This window comes from Pezoporus occidentalis, unplaced genomic scaffold (assembly GCF_034315485.1).
Source record: "Pezoporus occidentalis ecotype Australia unplaced genomic scaffold, CSIRO_AGI_Poc_V1 ctg8, whole genome shotgun sequence".
NCBI lineage: Eukaryota > Metazoa > Chordata > Aves > Psittaciformes > Psittacidae > Pezoporus > Pezoporus occidentalis.
The window spans coordinates 3,405,832-3,427,291 of NW_026916158.1; the positions used below are offsets into that span (position 1 = coordinate 3,405,832).

The 21,460-nt window shown below is 45.2% G+C and overlaps 1 long non-coding RNA gene across 7 annotated transcripts in view; it reads left to right on the forward strand.

The window, feature by feature from the left end:
• The window catches only part of LOC134155760 (uncharacterized), a 65,220-nt gene that overhangs the window by 32,457 nt on the left and 11,303 nt on the right, over nucleotides 1–21,460 (forward strand). For 3 of the 7 annotated variants that reach the window (XR_009961709.1, XR_009961708.1, XR_009961713.1), the window contains 3 exons: nucleotides 16,750–17,006; nucleotides 20,243–20,367; nucleotides 20,828–20,949. This is a non-coding gene — a long non-coding RNA (uncharacterized LOC134155760). The remainder of the gene's footprint in view (nucleotides 1–16,749; nucleotides 17,007–20,242; nucleotides 20,368–20,827; nucleotides 20,950–21,460) is intronic. The other 4 variants (XR_009961710.1, XR_009961712.1, XR_009961711.1 and 1 more) reach the window with 3 other exon arrangements.

Consider the following 21,460-nt stretch of genomic DNA (forward strand, 5'->3'; position numbering starts at 1 on the left):
AGAAGTAGTCCTGCAAAGCCTGGTGTGTTTTGAGGAATTTGGTGGCCTTCTGTGATGCGGCTAAAGAACTGATGGACAGGGGTAGAGCAGTTGATGTCATCTACCTGGACTTGTGCAAAGCATTTGACACTGTCCCACATGACATCCTGGAGAGACATCAATTTGATGGTTGGACCACTCGGTGGATAAAGAACTGGCTGGATGGCCGCACACAAAGAGTTGTGATCAATGGCTCAATGTCGGGCTGGAGACCAGCAACGAGTGGTGTCCCTCAGGGATCAGTGTTGGGACCGGTCTTGTTTAACATCTTTGTCACTGACATGGACAGTGGGATTGAGTGCACCCTCAGGAAGTTTGCCCATGACACCAAGCTGTGTGGTTCGGTTGATACGCTGGAGGGAAGGAATGCCATCCAGAGGGACCTTGACACGCTTGTGAGGTGGGCTGATGCCAACCTTATGAAGTTTAACCATGCCAAGTGCAAGGTCCTACACCTGGGTCGGAGCAATCCCAGGCACAGCTACAGGTTGGGCAGAGAAGAGATTCAGAACAGCCTGTGGAGAAGGACTTGGGGGTGTTGGTTGATGAGAAAATGAACATGATCAGGCAGGGTGTGCTTGCAGCCCAGAAAGCCAACCGTATCCTGGGCTGCATCAAAAGGAGCGTGACCAGCAGGTCGAAGGAGGTGATCCTGCCCCTCTACTCTGCTCTTGTGAGACCTCACCTGGAGTATTGTGTGCAGTTCTGGTGTCCTCAACATAAAAAGGACATGGAACTGTTGGAACAAGTCCAGAGAAGGGCCACGAGGATGATCAGGGGACTGGAGCACCTCCCGTATGAAGATAGGCTGAGGAAGTTGGGGCTGTTGAGCCTGGAGAAGAGAAGGCTGCATAGAGACCTCATAGCAGCCTTCCAGTATCTGAAGGGGGCCTATAGGGATGCTGGGGAGGGACTCTTCATTAGGGACTGTATGATAGGACAAGGGGAACGGGTTAAAACTTAAGCAGGGGAAGTCTAGACTGGATATAAGGAAGAAATTTTTTCCTGTTAGGGTGGTGAGGCACTGGAATGGGTTGCCCAGGGAGGTTGTGAATGCTCCATTCCTGGTTGGTGTTCAAGGCCAGGTTGGACAAAGCCTTGGGTGACATGGTTTAGTGTGAAGTGTCCCTGCCCATGGCAGGGGGGTTGGAACTAGATGATCTTAAGGTCCTTTCCAACCCTAACTATTCTATGATTCTATGAATGCTGATCATAGAATCGTTTGGCTTGGAAAAAGACAATAACATACAACCATTGTCACTGCCAAGGCAACTGCTGAACTATGTCCCTGAGTCTGACATCTACATGTCTTTTAAATCCCTGCAGGGATGGTGCCTCTACCACTTCAGTGGGCAGCCTGTTCCAGTGTTTGACAACCCCTTCAGGGAAGAATTTTTTTCTTAGTATCTAATCTAAACATCCCCTGGTGCAACTTGAGGTCATTACCTCTTGCCTTGTCTCTTCTTACCTGGGAAAAGGGACTGACCCCCACCTCACTACAACTTCTTTTCAGGTAGCTGTAGAGAGCAGTAAAGTCTCCACTGAGCCTTCTCTTCTGCAGGCTAAACAACCCTAATGCCCTCAGCTGCTCCTTGTAAGACTTATGCTAAAGACCCTTCACCAGCTTCACTGCCCTTCTTTGGCACTCTCCAGCACCTCAATGCCTTCCTTGTAGCGAGGGGCCTGGAACTGAACACAGTATTTGAGGTGTGGCCTCACCAGTGCAGAGTACAGGGGGATGATCACTTCCCTAGTGCTGCTGGCCACACTATTGCTGGTACAAGCCAGGATGATCTGAGCCTTCTTGTCCATGTGGGCACACTACTGGCTCTTGCTCAGCCAATGTTGACCAACACTCCCAGGTCCTTTTCTCCCAGGCAGCTTTCCAGCCACTCCTCTCAAGCCTGTGGCATTACGTGAGGTTCTTGTGACCCACGTGCAGGACCCAGCACTGTGCTTTTTCCTGGGCTTGGTGCTGCCTCCTGCTGTGGCAGATTTTTCTTACAGTGTTTTTTTGGGCATTTGCTGCTTGTATTTGCTGCCTTGGAAGTCTCGGTAAACATGAAGGTTACTGATGCTCATGATGTGTGTAGCATTTTTTTTAATTTTCTTTTTCCACAGGCTGTCCAGTAGTCCTTTAACAGTTCTGAGCAACACCTACCTTTACAGAGGTTTTACATCTGTGTTCCATGCCATTTTCCACATTCTTTCATGCTCCAATTCTGTGCTTTCTTTTACTTACCAGTTTGCCTTATAATCATCTCCTCTTCTCCACCTCTCTGAGTCCTGGGCTGTGGCCTGTGTGTGGACAGTGGCCAGCCCAGCACATGGTGTGAGTAGCAGAGAAGAGTGGATGCTTCTCACCTGAGTCAGCCCTGGGGGAGTGGCCACAGCAAACACACTACAGACCAAATCTGGAAATTGTTTATTTGGATAATGAAGCATGGATGTTTGGGGTAAGCTGTGCACACTGGAGCCTTCTGTTATGGAGGAAAGAAATCCTATTTGGTGCAGCAGCAGAACTAACGGCCCCCTGAGATCCTGCAGAGCTGGATGTTGGCTTTGAGCAGCAGCCAAAGCTATCCTGTGCAACTGGACAGAACCTGGGAATAAATGGAACTGTAGGTGCCTGTTGCTTGTATATGGTTGGAATAGAACAGGCTTGGCCTTGCGACAGTCCTCTCTGGTCCTACAACTGCTAAAAGCACCTCTGCCATAGGCTGCTTTAGCTGAAGACTTGTGTGAACTAAGGCCCTTTCAGGTTTCAACATACATCTGGTGTTTCCTTCCAGAAGCTGTTGCATGTCTATAGCATAGATTATTGCAGGCCAACACAGGGCGTGCTGGATTGAATGACATGCCACCTGGCATGGCTAAGGCAGTTTCAGTGAAACTCCTGTTGATGAGATACTTCAGCTGACATCATACTGCGCCATGAGTTGGCTGATACGCCTCTTGGCAAGGCTGTGTCGGCACCAGCATGCTTCCAGAGCCAGTGCCTGGGACATGTGTAACATCAGTGGTGAGTGGGAACTTCTCTCCGCCACCAGTAGGTTGTATCCCTTTCTGTTACCAGGCAGAGCTTCTTTAAAAAATCGCTAGCAGTCACCACATCCAGAGACATGGGCTATCTTTAACTATAGGGGTATTCTTCTGTAGCCATCTCCACAACAGTAGTGCTTGGCATCCTGCTTCCTTTGCACAGGAATACTGTGAAGATGAATCTAGTCAGTCTAGTCAGGTGTATTTGAGGCATCTACCTTACAGGCATTCGATTAGAGTAACACCTGCCTCATCAGACACCCAGAGGGACAAAATAATTGTATGGGAATGCTGTTCCTTTTTTTTAACACTTTATTTCTCTTTTACTACTTGGGTTAGAGCCTTTGTTTCAACCATAGCCCAAACTGCCTTTGAAATCAGAAATGTGGCTGCACCTGGATGCACCATGTTATTTCCTTTCTTCTTCAGACAGTGTAATTCTTTTCCTCCCTTTCCTCATGAAGCGAGCAGCCTCTGGGGTGTTTTGCAGTACTACTGATGTTTAACGTGAAGAGGCTGAGAAACTGATGTATGCAATGACTAAGTCACTTTCACAAGGTCATGTAGCGAATCACTGGCGACGCCAAGAATAGCACCCCAAGTCTCTTGGCTCTCTCTAGCCCACCCAAAACACTACAGCCTGCCTTTTCCTGGTGAGCATGATCTGATTCATAATGCAGCAGTTCTGCTGTAAGGCTGGCTGCCTCTCTGCGATCTCTCTGCTATTGCAGAGAAAAGCAGTCAGGCTCAGGCAGCAGCAGAAATTGCACGTCTCTAGCCAAAACACTAAACCCCAGAAATGGTATTTAGCAGCTTATCTACAGATAAGCTTATAAAATGTACTGACTGTTTAAAAATAGGTTCTAAAGTTCAAGATGTTTGCCAAGAACTTTTTATTCTTTGGGTTTTGCTGCAGTACAAAAATACCTTTTCAATGATTCTGATTCATATTGGCTTTTTCTGGTCTTTCTGGAAAAGTACTGAACTATTGATGGGTGGTTTTTGCTTTTAATTGTGCTTGAGTGCTAAACCTATTCCTGCTATTTGTTTGTAGTATGTTAGGCTATGTTTAGGCAAATGCAAATGTCAGTGGTTATTCAGTGCCTTTGGCACTCTGAACAGAATGTACCGAACTCCCGGGGCTTGTTACAAAGCCTCAGCCTTCAGCACTAACAAAGCCTTTGCAGTCAGTAGCTAAAATATGAGAACTACCTGGGCTTGACAGAGGGGGTTCAGAGTATCTTGGGAGTTCAGGGATTATGAACTTGCACCCAATTTTTGCCCTGTGGGTTGAGTAAATGAAATACAGGGGCCCCTGCCTATGTGCTGGCAGCTAAGGGTGCTCTCGAGAGATGAGCTGTGCTGTGCATGCATGCGCTGCCTGTCATGCTGGGGCCAGGCTGGTTTAACATTGTGGTCTGTGGATCTTTTTGCAGGGTGTAGTTTACCGATGAAGTTTGTCTCGCTGTATCAACACTTAGCTGAATGTGTTCCTGAATCATAATGGAGTCTTTCCTTCTAAAAACACCACATCCCTGGAAGTGGAGTGAAACAGTGCGGTGCTGCTGCCTGCTGCGTGTCCGTTGGCAGCAGCTCGGGATTTTTTACAGTTGTTTGCCTTGTTACCCTATTTTAAGCTCTGATGGAATAAGGATGGCATTTGATCACAGTACCGGGCACAACTGTTTGGCTTTCATAACCCATGTTTTAAACCCAGGGGCTTTTTCCGTATATGCTTGTGTCTTCAAATAATTTTAGACTTGTGGCTTTAGACTTGCATGTACTTTTGCTGGCCTTTACTGCTGTATCTTATGAGAGAACTCCTAACTTACACTTAAGCGGGTGTTGTTTACCTAGGTTAGACCCCCCCTCAAAGGAAGGAGTGTGGTGATGACTGGGTGGGGGTGACATACACTGAACAAAGCACTTTCTCGCCTCCATCCTTCCTCTGGTTCTTCTGATGGGAAATGTCTTTGTAACTCTGTCTTTTGATTGGATTTTCTTTATCATCTCCACACGTGCGCCACTGTGTTCTGATCTTGGTTTTGGTCTTGGGTTTATTGAGCAGGTACTATGTAAAGACTTTACAGGATAAATCTCTCCCATCGTAGAAACGATCAGCTGCTAATGCTTGTTCTGTGTTCATCTACCTCTAGTACACTGAATAAGCAGCCTCTGTCTACCCCATAAAATACATTTAAAACCGGTGCTCTGCATTTTACCCACAGGACTGAACTTCTGAGAGCAGCTTGTCCTGTAACCTTGGTCCTTCAGCTTTTTAGTAGATCAGGTGCATTTGTGCTTAGCTGTGAAGTTTAGGCCCATGTCATTTTTTTTTAATACTGTGCAGAGCAAGGCAGGCAGCTTGTTTCATCTTGCAAGTGAATGTAGCCAGGAGATGAATGTTTGCCATGTGGGAGGAAAACCAGGACTGGCAGTAATATGAAGTCAGAAGAAAAGGAAAAGGAAGCGCTCGGCTGAGACAGAGTACAGAGAGGAGGAGAGGCAGGTAGTGAGATGTCCGTTGTGGTTGTCTCTCATCTCCTTATGTAAGAAACCTGGAAAGTAAATCACCAAATCTGCTGCTTTACACTGTCTTTGGGTAATAAGGAAAACCATGGGATTCTTACCTGCTTTATTCCATACAAGTGTTTTTTCAAGGCCCATGCAAATGACCAATACCCATAAAACTACCGTGCATTTATTGTGTATGAAATTAGACCTCTGCCCATATATTCTCCTGCTTTTCTGTATTGATTGCCACGTTTTTATTAAATCTCTACCTTTTGGGTTTTGTATTTCCAAGCTGCACGTGCATATACCAGCTTTGAGGCAATTGTGCACCATGTTTTTACACCCAAATATCTGCTACTTGGGACACCCTGGGACTGAGGTTGGACATTTTGCTCTAACCTTTAAAATCAGGACTGCTGGGTTATTTTGCAAGCTGGTGCTTGATGTGTGAAAGAAAATCACATTCTGCATGAATTATAGTTCCTGAAGCTTCCATGCTGTATATAATATAGGTGGAAAGAAATCTGGAATAGCTGGCATGTTACAGTAAACTACAGTTTGTGCTTGTGCTGTTGGGGCCTGAGGGACAGCTTGTTACTGCAAATGCTGTTTTCCCTGAAGTGAAAAACCTTCACTTTCAGTGAAGGGGCAGATTACAGCAATTCAGGTGCGTAACACCCCAAAAGCCATGTATGCAGTCACGAAAGGCAGTGCTGTTTGAACCAGCTTTTAATAAGAAATACAAAGAATTTGATCATTAAAACATCTAGCTAATTCATTGGCTGAATTTAGAGTAAAGACAAATGAACCAAAAGCTAATACAAGAAAGCAAGTTCAAGTTGTCTGTGGGAAGGGAGATGGTCTTTACTGCCACCTCCTTCCAATAGCATCCAGGACTGAGTGTGCATCATGCACCCAGAAAAAAATGGAATGTTTTGGTCCTTAACGAAGACTTCTTAAGCTGGAGCATGAACTGCTCAGGTGTGGGAAGAGACAAGCAGGCCCCTGACTGTGCTCGCACCACTGGAGTCCTGCTGGCTCTCACCAGTGGTAACAGGCAGCATGGCTTGAAAGAAAGATCTCCAGAGGAGATCTGTGTGTGTGGGTTGGGGTGCTTGGCAACACATTCTCTGTCTCAGAGCCATCTGTTCCCTCCTGGCCTTCCCCTGGAAGGCCTGGGAAAGCAAAGAGCTGACGCCAGGGTCTGTTGGGTTACTGCAGACCTCCTGAAGCTGGGTACAAGGCTTCCAAGAGCTCAGCTGGCTCTCATCACTGTAGTTTTGCCCAGTGGAGGGTCCTGGACTGCTCTGCACATTTATTAGTACCCTTTGGGAAGCTCTTCCCTTGCCTTGGGCATGAGGTACACCAGCACACAGCCTCGTAGCCTGGGAGCCATGTGCTGTCCCCCTGGTGAGAGGGTGCCTGCATGTACTGGTTCAAATGTGTTCTGGCCATCTGTGCTCCAGTGCCTGGCCTCGGGAATGGTGCTGGTACTTCTGCAGCCTCGTCACACTCTCTCCCAGTGGTTTGCGGTGCATGCAGGCATCTCCAAACACACCAAGCCTGCAGCGAGCTGGGAGGCTGTTTGCCTCTGTGCCGTGCTGGGATCTGCTGCAGAGCTGCTGCAGGCTGCACCTGGGGGAGGTGGCTGCTTCAGCAGGACCCCTGTTCATGTTCATGCCTCGTAACTGAGCCCATGGAAGAGGATGCCTGGGACACACCCCCAGCTGCTTAGGGGTCAGGCTCCATCAGGTATGATGGTGGTGAGGTGCCTCACCAAAGGTCCCTGTCTCAGTGGTCATGCATAACTGGCACTAGGGCAAAGGGCTGCAGGTACGCCTGGCCAGAGCCCTGCTCTTGGCCACCAGGCTTGTGTTGGGTATCTGAAATGCCATAGGAATCTTCTGATGGAGGTACCTCTCAAAAAGTTGTTACACTTCAGTGCCTTTTGCTTGTAATTTCCGAAGCAACCTGTGTCCTGTAAAAACATTTTTTCACAAAGCTCTGAATATGTTTTCCAGTACTTCCTGGGGGCGTCCCTGATCCAAGCTCTGATTTGGTGTGAATGCATGAGAAGCTGAAAGAAAAACTGGTTACTTTCTGCACCTCAATTCCATTTTTCTGCTTGTGCTAAGGGCCATAAAGCAGAAAAGTAATTGAAAAATGGTAGCTTAAGACAGTGCTGTACATGTACTTGTAATAGCTGGCTACCCTTCCTCCTCCTTGACTCTTCTCTCTGCTGTTAATGGATTTGGATAGAAAGCGGAAGATTCTTGTTTCATTGAGGCGAGCTTGCTGGCAGCTCCTCTTGGTGCTGTCACTGGCAGCCTGTGCTGGCCATGAGGTTCCAGCCCCTGGAAAGGCTGCCTGCCCTGCAGTCGGTGCAACAGCTGACTGCTGGGTGACCAGTTTTCTGTATTTAGAAAGTTGGTACATCCATAGGCTGTAACACGATAAATAGCGAGCAGCTGAATGCTTTGGTGCGTACCAAGAACAATGCGGAGAGGTTGGGACTTTCTGCATTTTAAACTTTTGCCATAGAAGGCAAAAGGAATACTGTGGTTTTGCTTATTTGTGTGGTCCTCGTGCACGGTATTGTGAGTTGCAAAGAATGATCAAAGTAGACAATGTTTGTGCTGGTAACAGGGATTGGCATGTTTCCTGTCATGGAAAAGATGAACAAGCCAATTCCACACCACCTTTCTTTTCTGAGACTTGTGAGTACCAGCAGTGTTGCTGCTATTTTAATTTGTGAGCTATTGCCCAGTGTGATATCAACACCATTGCTATGAATGGTCAAATGTCACCTTCCCAGGAGTGCCAAGAAGGGAGTAAGAAGGCATGAGCCCTCCTGGTATTCCTCTATGTCTCCTGCTCTTCACTTTTTGCTGTATCACAAGCTGTTCAAACCAAGGCAGGGGCAGGAGAGAACAGGTACTGAAGGTGGCAGCAGAAGAGACGGGCATAAAGGGGCTAGAGGGAGGGGAGATCCCAGAGCAGTAGCAGAGAAGGCCAGGGCACCATCCTTGGTGCCAAAAGATTTCTGTGGCTGTGGTGGGTACCCTGTGCTGAGGAAAGAGCAGGCCTTAAGAAGCATTTCCTGTCATTCCTGGCTGGTGACAAGCCTGGCCACAGCAGCCTGTACCTTGAACAAGGAGGAAAACTCCATCCCTTCCTCCTCACTGGAGGAGGAACCTGGCCAGCCCTGAAAAAATCATCACAGGTGTGTCCCCTGTGGTCAGCGCTGTGGAAGTCAAACCTCCAGCTCCGACGAGAAAATTGTGAGTTAACTCCTGCTTGTGGAGGACGGCAGCTGTATTTGCTGGAGGCAGCTAGAAGGGGCAGAACTGTTCAACTGTCTCTTGCCTTCTAATCTGAAACATTAAATAGAAAAACTTTCAGGTTCTCTTGAGGTTGTTTTTTCTTGCTGTAATCATAGGCAAAGAAGACTGGATTTTTCTGGAGCGTATGACTGTAGTAAAAAGCCCTGCATACGTTTGCCGTTGTAATAGATAATCAGTATTGGACTTGACTGAAAAGCAGCTTGTGTGTGTGCAGCAGGTGTTTTATGCATAAACTTGGAGAACATGATGCTGGTACGTTTTAAGGCTGTTCTAACAGGTGTTCTGAAAGGGACAGTTGGACAGAAATCCCCTTTAGTGAATCTGAGACTCTTGGGCCTTTTTTCTGTCAAAAAGGGAAGATGACTTAATTGTCCCTCCTGTAGTCATCATCCAAACTGATGGTGCATTATCTTGAGCCAGCAAATATCTCTTGCAGTGAGTGCATGTCAGTGGGTACAGAACCAGACAGCTGAGAAACTTCTTGGAAGTTTCCTTTTGCCTCCTTGGGAGCAGAAGCTTCTTCCTGCACCCTCAACCCCCAGGAGCTGCTCTTCCCTAGACTGATGGATCCACTTGGTTTGTCCCTTGCTACACAGCTTGATACTTCTGAAAGTCTCCTAAGTATAAGGGCCAGATACTTCAGAAAGAGAAGCAGTGAATCAGTGCTGAAACTGGCAGAACCTGCCTGTACTTTATGTCCCTGTGTGTGTGTGCACTCACGCATATCTCCTCTTCAGCACTTTATCTCCCTCTTCTCTTTAGTGCTTTATCTCACTTCTGCTCTTTAGTGCCCATTATCTCTTGTCAGCTATCTTCATTACAGAGTGTAGGACACTATTTAGGAGGAGTCATCTTGTCTGTCATCTCCAGGAGAGCTACGCGTATGTGAGTGGTGCATGTTTCACATGAGTATGCTTTTCCTCCTAGGGTACTATAATATATACATGATCTTGTGCTGTGCTGCAGTAGCCAGCAGCACACTTTTGGTCTTCCCATCTCTACTTGAGTAGAGGTGTAGGCAGCTGAAGGTATGTAGCCTAACTAATGTCTGTCTGCAGTTCCACCATCTTGATTTGCTTTCCTGTATCATTCATTATCATCCTGTATCAAGTGAGTACCTTATGCAAGCACTATAGATTAGCTTCATAATCACCTGTCTGTAAATCATTTTCATGCTCTGGTTGTGAGTAATATCTGCATGCTTTGGTCATGTTCCATGTAATGACCCCAGTTTTCCTCTCATTTCTTAGCAGCATGGCTCCACTGTGCACAAAGAAATTGTGCAGGGGTCAGGGCTGCAGTGAGCAAGAAAGACTGTCCCCAGGCAGGTTTATGCTTTTCATAGATACCTGAAGTAACTAGAGAAAGTAGCTTGTGTCCAGAATATGCACATGCAAGTGTGTGACAAACAAACCAGTTTTCCATTTTTTGGCGAATTAAGTAAAGGAGGTGTACTCAGCCAGGCAATGAGCCCTGTGCTCCTGTGGCTACAGGAAACTTGTCTGCTAAAATGGGAGCCTGGTGGGTAGAGCCCAACCTGATTTTTGTCCCCAGTGTGATATTATTGCTTGTGGACTGCTGCCCTCAGCCTGTGGTTGCAAAGATGAATAGCTGGTAGGAAGGTAGCAAGTACGTGCTACTTAAACATACATTGCCTAATGGCTGTCTTCCCAGTGCCCAGATGTATGGCTTGTTCTAGGACACTGGGACCTCCCTCTCTGCTGCAGTAGACACTTCTATTATTAGCTTAGTGGCAGTTTTCCATATGCCAACACTTGTGACTGCAGGACTGTTTAATTTTCACTTCTCTGAAGTATTTAATTTGTCAGCTCTTGGCTTCTATTCGTTAAAGACCAAATGTCAAAGTCTTTACCTAGATTTTTGCTCTCTTAGGGCTGAAGCACAGATCCTGTCTCAACAGGCCATTATATCTGTGCAGAATTAGACACAGGATAAAGTCTTAAATCCAGAAAGTCAGTCAGTACTGGGCTATTTGGTAGAGAACTCCTGTCTTCAGAGATGGGTGTCTAATCTCTCTTGTTCTGTTAACTTCTATTCAGAGAGATGAAAAATCGGTTCTGCTGAAAATACTGCCTGCTTGTGTTTCTGTACCTGCCTGTGAAGATGTGGTGCACAGTTGCCAGTGCCTGTCTGCAGGTGCTGGCACTTTTCTGGTGGTTGAGGTATCTGAGGCTGTGAGATAATCACCCAGCAATTCACTGCTGGGGGCCTCTCTTTAATTATTGAATGCAAGAATAGATGTATATTGAATTACCTTGCTGGCAAATATCATCTCCAGCATCTCATGTAACAATATTCTTGGCTTGCCTACTTGCGTAACATGAAATCTTCTTCAAAGAATCTAAAAAAAAGGTCGGAATATGTTTTTATATATTGCTTATATTGCAGTACATGTTTCCAAAGAATAACAAGTTGTACATTGGCTTTGAAGATATCCTTCCCTGGCAGTCAGTAGCATGTGATTACTCTTTAAAGTCAAGCCTGCATTTGGATTTTTAGCAGAATGAAGCAGGATGTGCATGGTACATTAAAAAGGCAACCAAAACCACAACCAACAAAAAACCAACCCCCCCACCCCGGGGGAAAAAAACACAACCAAACAAACAGAACGAGAGAGAGCAGCCTAACTTTGTTCTCACTTATCTGCAGTATTTAATTTGTCAGCTCTTGTTGCAGAAAATATGGCTGATATGTCTTGAGGAAATTGCAGCTGTAGTTCTGGTCCTGTGGTGCACAACATCACAAAGGCCTTCTGCATCTGTGCAGGGTTTTACTGGAGTTACTTGCAGCAGCACATAAAGATGGGGTGGGAAGAGAGAAAATCAACATCTGCATTTGTAATTTTTCACAGCTTGCAGAGATGCAAGTAAATGCCAGTGTTGCCCCTCATCCCTCCGCCCCTGTCCTGCTGTTACATACAGATTGTAGGTGTTAGGTCTGCAGGCAATTGTTGAGAAATTGGCCACAGATCCCTTGACCTTTAGTGCCTGTAAAATCCTCTGGATAATGCAGTCCTCAGTACTCGCAGGCATGATAAGATTTTTTTCTTATGTTCTCTCAATGTGGCAAGCAAAATTTCTCATTCCTTATTTTGCAAGAGAAATAAAACATGCCATGTCATTTCCAAACTGTACTGAATTCTGTGTAATCCTGGTAAAAATTTACAAAGGAAGCGCATTACACAATGCTTAACTGGAAGGAAAGGCAATACTGTGCTTAATCAAAGATTTTTGTCATTTACAAGTTTTGGAGAATTTCATGCTGCTGAGTGATGTCGAGCAGACAGCTGTGGAGCCCGAGATCCCCCCTTTGTAGCCACCACAGATCGGTCAAATGTAGCAGCCCTAGCAGGTGCTGACAGAATAATTACAGTGCTCGAATTTGTAATACTGCAGGCATTAATGGACTCCTGAAGCTGGTGAAAGGAGAGCTCCATCTACTGTTGTACGGAAGGAAGGCAAAAATAACTGGCGTGGCCTTCCCCCCACACCACTGGAAAGCTACTGGGTACCATGTACCACTATTTTTTTAATTTTATTTTATTTATTTATTTATTTATTTTCCTCCCTTCTTCCTGTGGCTTTTAGAGTCCTCCGTTTCAAATCCAGTTCCCTCCCTTGGATACTGTGCAGGTACATAGCTGAGGACGATCTGACAATCCCTATTTAGCCATTGCTGAAGAGGCAAGGCAGACAAAGGATTTGAGAACAGCAGCATGGAAACGAAGTGACTTTTACATGCACATATAGAATTAGGAGTAGAACCAGAAACTGACCCCAATTTATAGTTAACAGGAGGGGGTTCATTCTTTAAAATGTATTGAATGCAGAGATTTCTTGGAGAGCTGCAGGCAACACATGCTTTGGAGCTGTAGAAGCAGGGAAGAGGTGTATATATCACATGGTTCTGCATTTTTTTGCTTGATCTGCCACTGCACTTTTATTAGTATATCTCATATTGCTAAAAAAGTATTTATTCTGTAAGTATAGGTGGGCATTTATGAGAATTGAACCCTGCAAAAAATGCACAAAAAGAGGAGCACCCTCTCCTACCAAATCTGGAGATGCAACAAGAAATGTGAGCCGTGAACTGAGGTCTGGATGCAAGTTATGCAAATGACTTCTATCCTCCAATACTGTCAGCTGAAATCCTGCTCGCTGCCCATTGGATAATGCTTTTGATAGGGGAGCAGGTTGCCCAGAGAAGCTGTAGCTGCCCCATCTCCAGAAGTGTTCAAAGCCAGGTTGGACAGGGCTTTGAGCAACCTGTCTAGCAGAAAGGTGTCCCTGCCCATAGTAGGAAAGTTGGAACTAGATGAGCTTTAAGGTCCCTTCCAACCCAAACCATTCTGTGCTCAAGCACCAACTGTGCTGACCTGAGCTATATGTTATATGTACAGCAATTGACCAGTTTGAGTAGCTCCTAAAGCAGAGTGTGTACAGTTTAGTTCTAGAAAAAAACAAAGATTTCAGGATTTAGAATACTTTTAAAAAGTACTAATTTTTCTCTGCAAATGATATGCTGGTAGTAAAAATGCATTGTTATTCTGTGCTTGCAGGGAACATCAAGTGTCTGGATTCTTAGATTTCCACAAAAAGCTTAGCTGATAGTTGTTCTGCACTGATGTCAGGGAGAGTTTGTGCTTATGTTATTTGACTGAGAGCTCATCTCAAGTTGTGTGAACAGATGTTTCAGATTTGTGTTCAGCCTTGCAGAAGAGAACAGTCTAGTCCTCAGCATTTTCCATCTTTCGTAGTAGCACCACAACCTCCCATCCCCTGCATATGCCACATCTTCTGCTGATACTTGCAGTCCCTTTTCTGCTTTGGGGGGGGGGGGGGGGGGAAACAACAGTGATTTTATTTGGGGGGTTGGGGTATATCCTTTGTTTGTGTTTTTGTTGTTTGTTTTTACTGGATTTTTCTTTACCATGAAACTGAAATGTGAACTCTAAAAGAAAAGGAGAGATTTAGTTTTTTCCAGCCTAGTACTTCTCATGTGGGACGGTACTGAGTGAAACGTGAGAGTATAGGGTACTCAGTGTCCCAAGAGTTACAGAGGCCCCTACCTAAATATTTTATTAATGCTGGCCTTTGCTATACATAAAGAAGTTTTTGCATCTAGGTATGTGTCTTGACTGCTTTAGAATGAGACTTGCCATGGATGCAGGATGTATCACAAGTCACAGTTGAATGTTGGATCAGAGAGGCACAGACACTGCCTGTACCAGGTTCTTCTGCTTCTGGGCTGAAGTACAGCTGTGGCTGCTTTCTTCTTAGTGCTACAGTTGGGTGTGAGCAGAGGTTCCACAGCCTTGTTTGGCCTACTCTGATAACCAGCCTGACTGCTGGCTTGGTCATAGCCAATGTGACACAGGTGCCTTTGTTAGAGAGATGGACCCTGCTGGTCCTTGGAGCTTCAGCAGGAAAATACAATTTTGCAAGTTTTCCTAGCTCTGACAAATGTGCTAATAGCTTTGGATTTTCTTTTGTGAAACGATCCATACTCTCTGAGCATCCTCCAGTCATTACACTAATTAACTCTGTACTTGCTTACCAATAATCTGAAACTTCAGAGCTTCATGCCTGTTTGCTCAAATGCCTTTTACTTGTCAATATTTTACTGTATAGAGCTGCAACTATTTCTGTAAAACTGTAATGAACTAAATCCCTATAACCCACTCTCAGGAGATACCGTCTTTCCACATCCTGGTGCGTGTTCCACAGCTCAGAAGCTCTTAATGTAGCAACTTGTATGCATACAGCAAGAGGAACAACAAAAGATACGTAAAATACTTCTCATGACACAGCTGTCAACAATTAGGCTGTGTGAGGCTTTGCTAGCAGAGGTTATGAAGAAGCCCATGGAAATCTGAAACAGCTTTCAAAAGAAAGCACTGAAAATATGTGCCAGAAACCGAGGAATAGATTGCAGATGGCAAATATATGTCTCTGCAGACTGTCAGGGAACAATTTGGTTTGACAAATGGAGCTGTGTAGAAGATGAACTGTGAGGCTGCAGAGCAGCAGTGTATAAAAATGATGAAGCAAAATTAAGCATGTCTGATACTGAATTTTATGGGACAATTCACCCATATATTCAATGGCCAGATCTCACGACTGCTGGGAGATGGAGGACTCTTCATTCCTTCAAACAGTTCTGTTTAATTTTTATACCATGCCTGACATCTGTAAACCCTCAAGACCCATTTTAAGAAAGAAGATATGGTGGTGTTCACCCATGAGTTGAGGCATGGTGATAAAATGGTCTTTGAGAGGCTGGAGAGCAATGAATTGGTGCTGGAAAGACATGCTGAAGCCTTCCAGCCCTCAGCATTGTTCCTGCAGGGCTGGAGGGGATCGAGTCTGTCATAAGCAGTGAATGAAGAGAAGAAAATGTTAGAGGAGTGCTCACAGCAGCTCTGGCCCTAGCAGCCTGGCAAACTCTGTGGGGTGGCAGTGCCTGTTCCCAGGGACTGCAGAAGTAGGCAGGCCAACTGCATGTTCCCCAGGGCTGCTGCAGCCAGTGTGGTAGAGCTGTCCCCATCCTCAGAGCAACCTTACCTTGAGTGGGAGCTCTCTCAGCAGCAAAAGAACACAGAGGTATTAACTGATCGTAGGCCTTTGCTTACAGTGCAGCAGGACCAGGCCATAGGCACTACACAGCCCCTGAAGATTCGCTTCTACTGCAAGTCTTTGTAGCTTAGTCACTGAGCTTCCCGGGGTTTTGGCACTGTGCAATGTGGAGAGTGGCTCACCATTTCCTTGGTCACCTGTTTCTTTCACAAAGCATTTTCTGAATTCTCTCGAATTAATGATTTACTCCACTTTCTAACACTGCAGGCTAAATTTTGCCCATGGTAATGTAGCCTGTTAACAACAGAGGGTTTGAATGGGGCTGGAAGTTTCCTATGTCCCAAGGCAAGACTCTGGATTTGGTCATGTTGCTGTGCTTGGGGAGAGCGTGAGGGTGGTGGGAGGTGGGGATCTGCAGGGCTGCAGCAAGTAGGTCTGAATTTGCATCTAAAATAGCTGAACTGTGATGTTTTCTCTTGACAGAACTGGTAAGAGGCCACAGATGCTTACTTTCTGTGATTCGGAAACTTGCAAATCTTCTTTGAGTCACACCTTATAAGTAAAATTAGCTTGTGCCTTGCTGTTGCCAAACCTTTTCAAAGCAGAGATATTTGTACAAAGGAATTCAGCAACAGAAACGGAATTCACTTGTGGATCAGATTACTGTTATTTCTGGCTGGAAGCAGCACCAAAAATACTTGCAGGGATTTCCATTTTGCCTTTTGAAAGATGTTGTGCATATTGTTGATAGAAAAGTAGCTATTTGGGAGGATAATTCATGTGCGTTAAGAGACAGTAAGGGAGATGAGCCCCACAAAGCTGTCACAGCCATGAATGAGTGTTTAGCTTTGCACTGTAACATTCAGTCGCTTTTGAAATGGGGATCTTTAGCTGTTGTTGTCAAGAATGTTGTGACGTGAGCAGCAATTGCTGCTGCTTGGGAGGTGTTTCCAGCCAGAAGTCTAAGCTTTTATTCAAAGAGCAGTTTTTATGCTGATTCTGTATTGGCATCCTAGAGAGTTGTTTCAAATGTCTTCCTGCATGTGACAACTCTGCAGATGATGCTTAATGAAGGGAAATATTTTGATGTTAAAGTAGCGATCATTTGTGATACTGACAAATGTGATGTTACCTTAAAACCTGTCGGTTGGGAGCATAGTTCAAAAAAGTCTGGTGTTTAAAATACATGCTGATCAGTGGTGTATGTTTTACAGCCAGCTTTAAATAAAGCCTCAGTCCACTGGATAGTGCTCTCCTCAGGGACAGACGCCAATGTCATCTGAAGAGCTGGGCTTAGCGGCTGATGGACCTGCACAGCCCGCAGAGGGGGAGCGGGGCACTGGGAAAGTGCTGGCAGTGACAGTGAAACATCGTGTTCCCCTCTGGATGCCAGGACAGAGCAAATGTCTCCAACAGCATTAGCTACCTGGGGCAGCCAAAAGCAGCTGTAAACTGTGGACTTTCAATACAGGTACTTGATTGCTTGTAATATAGTTGATTTTTAGAGTAAGGTCAGAGTCTTCTGATCATAGCCCTAAATGCTGATAAAAATGGGGAATGAACGGATGTCTGCAGTATAATATAGGACATTTTTACTCCTGGCAAACTGAAAATTTTAAAGCAAAAGACTATAAAGCAGTTGTACTTAAGTAGGCATGTTATGTTGAAAATATGGTGGGTTATATTACTTAACCCCAAAATAATAAACTTCGTGTCACTGTTAAATGAAGTCTTACTAAGCAACAACATGGTTTTGTGGCCATCTTGGCTAGGTTTCTTCATTCTGCTGGGTGGACTGTGCACAAAGAAGCGTATCTCCAAGGAGCAAATTTTATGGCTCTTTTGTAATGTGTGTGAAAGGGGACAGCAACATATGGGCTTGGCATACCTTGGGGGATGACTGTGGGAACCTGGGAACATTTCATGCCTGCAGCAAGTGTAGGAAGAAGGGAGGAGGAGAGACCAACCAGCTGCAGTGAGCTGTGTGACTGCACTTAATTACATAGCTGCTCAAAGGAGCAGAGCAGCACCAGAGGAGCCCAGCCGTGCCCAGGTCTTTATGGCAGTTGAGGTGAAGAACACATCTTATACCATGCTCCTTCCTTCCATGTGGGTTGCAGCAGAATTGGGAGATTCTTGCAAGAAGCCACAGGCAACGTCTGGACCAGAAGGTGCAAATGAAATTGTGTCCAGACCAAAAGCAAGCCAGATGCTGATGAAAGAACGGAAGAGGGACTGGTTTGGAAGCTCAACGCTGTCAGTGATCAGAGGCTTCAGTTGCCAGCGGAGGCGGTAGCACGTTGTGGCTTTTCCAAATGTACCACCGTGAGGAGATGTATTTATGGATCAGAAACTCCAAATGTTGTATAGAACTAAAAATAAAACTGCAGCAAGCTTGACAAATTGCAGGTGAGCACACCACAGGCAGAAGGGTATGCACAGAGTCCTTGCATTGAAAGCCTGCAAGAGTCTGTGTGCTGCCATATACTTCACAGCAAGTCTTAATCACATTTTCTCTGGGATTGGGACAGAGCAGTTGTTTCAGTGCAATGACTTTGCAGCTGTAATGACAATATGTTCAGTCTCTTGTTCTGGGTCTTAAAGAACAGCCCCCTCATATTGTAAGTAAATGTACGATTAAATAGCATTAGGCATTTTTCTCTGCCTAATATATGTGACACACCCTAGTGAGGTCAATGGAAAGGCTCACATTCCTTTCAATAAATTTTGTTGTGCACCTTAAAAGAACATCTGATTTATTTACAAAGCGTGCTCACAGAGGCTGGGCCTGTTTTCCACTCTGACACCCTGATCTGGTGTTTAGCAGGAGATGTTTTCACTTCCTTAGCTGTTAATATTAGCAACTCCCTAGTACTCTAGGAACAGCACAAGCCTGACATCAGTTCAGACTTACCTGCACATAGGACCAAGTGACATTGCACAATTGCGTCTCATAATCAGGTCCATGCTGCACTCTTGCCCTGCAGCTGTGGGCACCGCGTGAGCAAGTGGTAGGAACAAAATGGGAAATTTGCCTATACCTAAGCACAACCCACTTGAAGGAAGTAGTTTTGACAATAATGTTACTGTACATCTATTCTCATTTTCTTTCAGACTATATACTAACTCTTTGTTATCACATGAAGAATTAATAGTATGAAATTATCCAAGAACAACAGAAATCAGATTTTTTTTTTTTTTTGTCTTGAATTTCCACTCAGCTCCAATGAACCAGAACTGCATCCCAGAAATATTACTAAAGCAAAGGAAGTCACTTCTAGAGCTAGTGTGTAAACCAAGTTGCTGCTTGAGGAAGAATGTAGCACTGACCTAGCTGTCCTACTGAGTAGAGGGCCTGGAGTCAGAATCCCATTTTAGCCTTGGCAGCAGGACAGCTGATGAGGCTCTTCCAGTGCACACCTAATGTGTGTACTCACAGACTTGCATCCAGCCACCTAGTCATTCTCTGAGAGTCTTGAATTCTTATTTCTGAATGGCTCAAGTAAATGGACCAATAGTCCTTTATAAGCCATGAGGCAAACTCTGCAATAGTAACATCCTTCAACTCTGGTGCAGAGGAGATTCAGCATCTGACAGCCTCACTTCTCTCCTGTCTTCTCTCTCCTGATCTTTTGTCCGTATCCTGCATGTGTTTTTATTTGTCCATTCCTAATCTACTGTGTCTCATAAGTATTCATGCACAGGTGATGGTTAATGATGGCTCCCATGCCCTGACATTTTTGTAAAACAACGCTGATTTGTGAACACATGATCTCTTTTTGAGTTTGTTCCCGACACTTTAATTGCTGGGAATGTTAAAAGCCCTGGAAGAAGTGGCAGTTGAACTCCCTGTGTGCAAGGCATGCCAGGCTTACCAGGGCTTTTCCTTGAGGAGCAGGGAGAAGCATGAATGGGAGCTGATTTTATGGTTATTTCAGTCAAGAAAAATGAGGGATATGAATTGCTGAACTGTCATCAGTTTCAGTGACTGCAGTGCTCAAGCCTCCAATTTTAGTTTCATGCTAATGCTATTGTCAGCTCTGTGAAGCAGGTGATGCAGTTCCAGATGTAGCTCCTCAGCTGTTATGACTGGATTGTCTAGTTCCTATAACCTGACACCCAGCAGGAGTATCAGGATAGCATTTGGAAATGCTTTAAAAGGCTTGGGGTTTTTACACTGGGTTTGTTGTAGGTATTTCCTTAGGGGTGTTGGGTTGGGGTGGTTGGGGGGGGGGGCGGTGTGTGTTTTGTTTTTTGTTAGGGTGGGTTTTTTTGTTTGGTTGGTTTTTGTTTGTTTTTGGATTGGGCTTTTTTTTTCCCACTGCCATCCCACTGCTGCCCCACCATGACCCACACAAGATCAGCCCTGCTCAGGCACGATACTGCCTCAGCTGACCCCCCATTTGGTAAAAGATAAAGGTTTACTTAACACAGTTACATTAGAGCTCTCTAACTCACAAATCAAAAACAGGGTGTCTGCAAATTTGGGGATGTTGCAGAGATGTGCCGCTCTGGCCCCATATCTGTGAGCAGCAAAAAGGACAGAAGTGTTCCTTAGGCAGCAGCTGCCCATGGGTTTCTACTGTGTGTCCCTTGGACATGCTGGGCACAAGGTGTCAGAACAAAGGGCAGCGGCAGGTTCAGCCTTGTCCCGCTGCTGGTGCGGTCCCAGCACAGCCTGAGCATAATGCGCTTCGCTCCATACAGGCGCACTCTGGATTGCTGCGTGGCCACAGCAGCACATGAGCCTGGCCTCACAAAGAGCAGTCAGCACTGCCGAGGGTGGACATTTTGGGTGTAACTGTGCTTCACAGTGTTACATCTGCTTGCAGGTGCTTGTATGGCTCTAGTCTTCCCTATGTTATCCCTTATGGATCTTTAGTATTGAAGTGATGCCTGATGGGGTAACTGGGGACATCTAGAAAATACCTGGACATGGTCAGGTGTTAAAGTGCAATGCAGAGGTTTATTCCCTTCTGGAAGATGCTGAATGTGTAGATGGGAGTGCATGGGAGACAAATGCCTAGCATCCTTGCCAGGGGTGCTTGGCACCTCTGTCCATTGGAGCTGTGGGATGGGAAAAACTTCCATGAAATGTAGTGGTTTATTTAAACATATATTTAATGAGCTGGACCCACAGCATTGGTTTTCTAACTTCAAAGACTGGTTGCTGACCTAGAGCAGTTGAGCTATATTTGCAAAGAATTGTTATTCTCCAGTGAATTTGCAGGGAGGAACGCAGCATTATGTTAACTATTAACACTGATTTTGGCTTCCCTGTTATACTCTCAGCCATTCTAGAGGATCCACACACAGGCCAGAAGATGACAGGAATGCCAGAAAAGGCTTTCCACAAAAAAAATCAAAACTTTCTGAAGCTTCAATAATCTGTGCTGACTCATGCTGTTTCTGAGGTATGTCCAAGATAGTGGTCACATATGAGTCTTTAGAGTTCCTTTTGAAGGTCTGAAGGCTTTGTTTTCCAGGAGAAAAGTCTATCTGAGCATTATTTGTGCTGGACTCAATTTCAGACAAAATTGCTGCTAGCAACTGACAGCAGACTTTGTATGACAGCTAGTGATATGTAGCACAGCCCTGTCAAAGAATGGATAATCCCCCATCCTTAAATACACTATTTATGTTGGCAGTATACAGACTTCTAGGGTTTTTACCAGCTATCTCAGACATAACACTTCAAAAGCACCACTGAGGGAACATCTGTGCAAATCTCCGTTTCAGAACTTCTTAACTAAATAATGTGAGTGGGCAAATATGTTGCAGCCCTTTGGGGCTTACAGTAGAAGAATGTTCAAAAGTAAAAGGAAAATATTTGGGAAGTATTAATCTTTATTTATTTATTTTTTTATTTTTATTTTTTTTAACTATCACACAGACCTGGAAATTGTGTCAGCTGAGGGGATACAC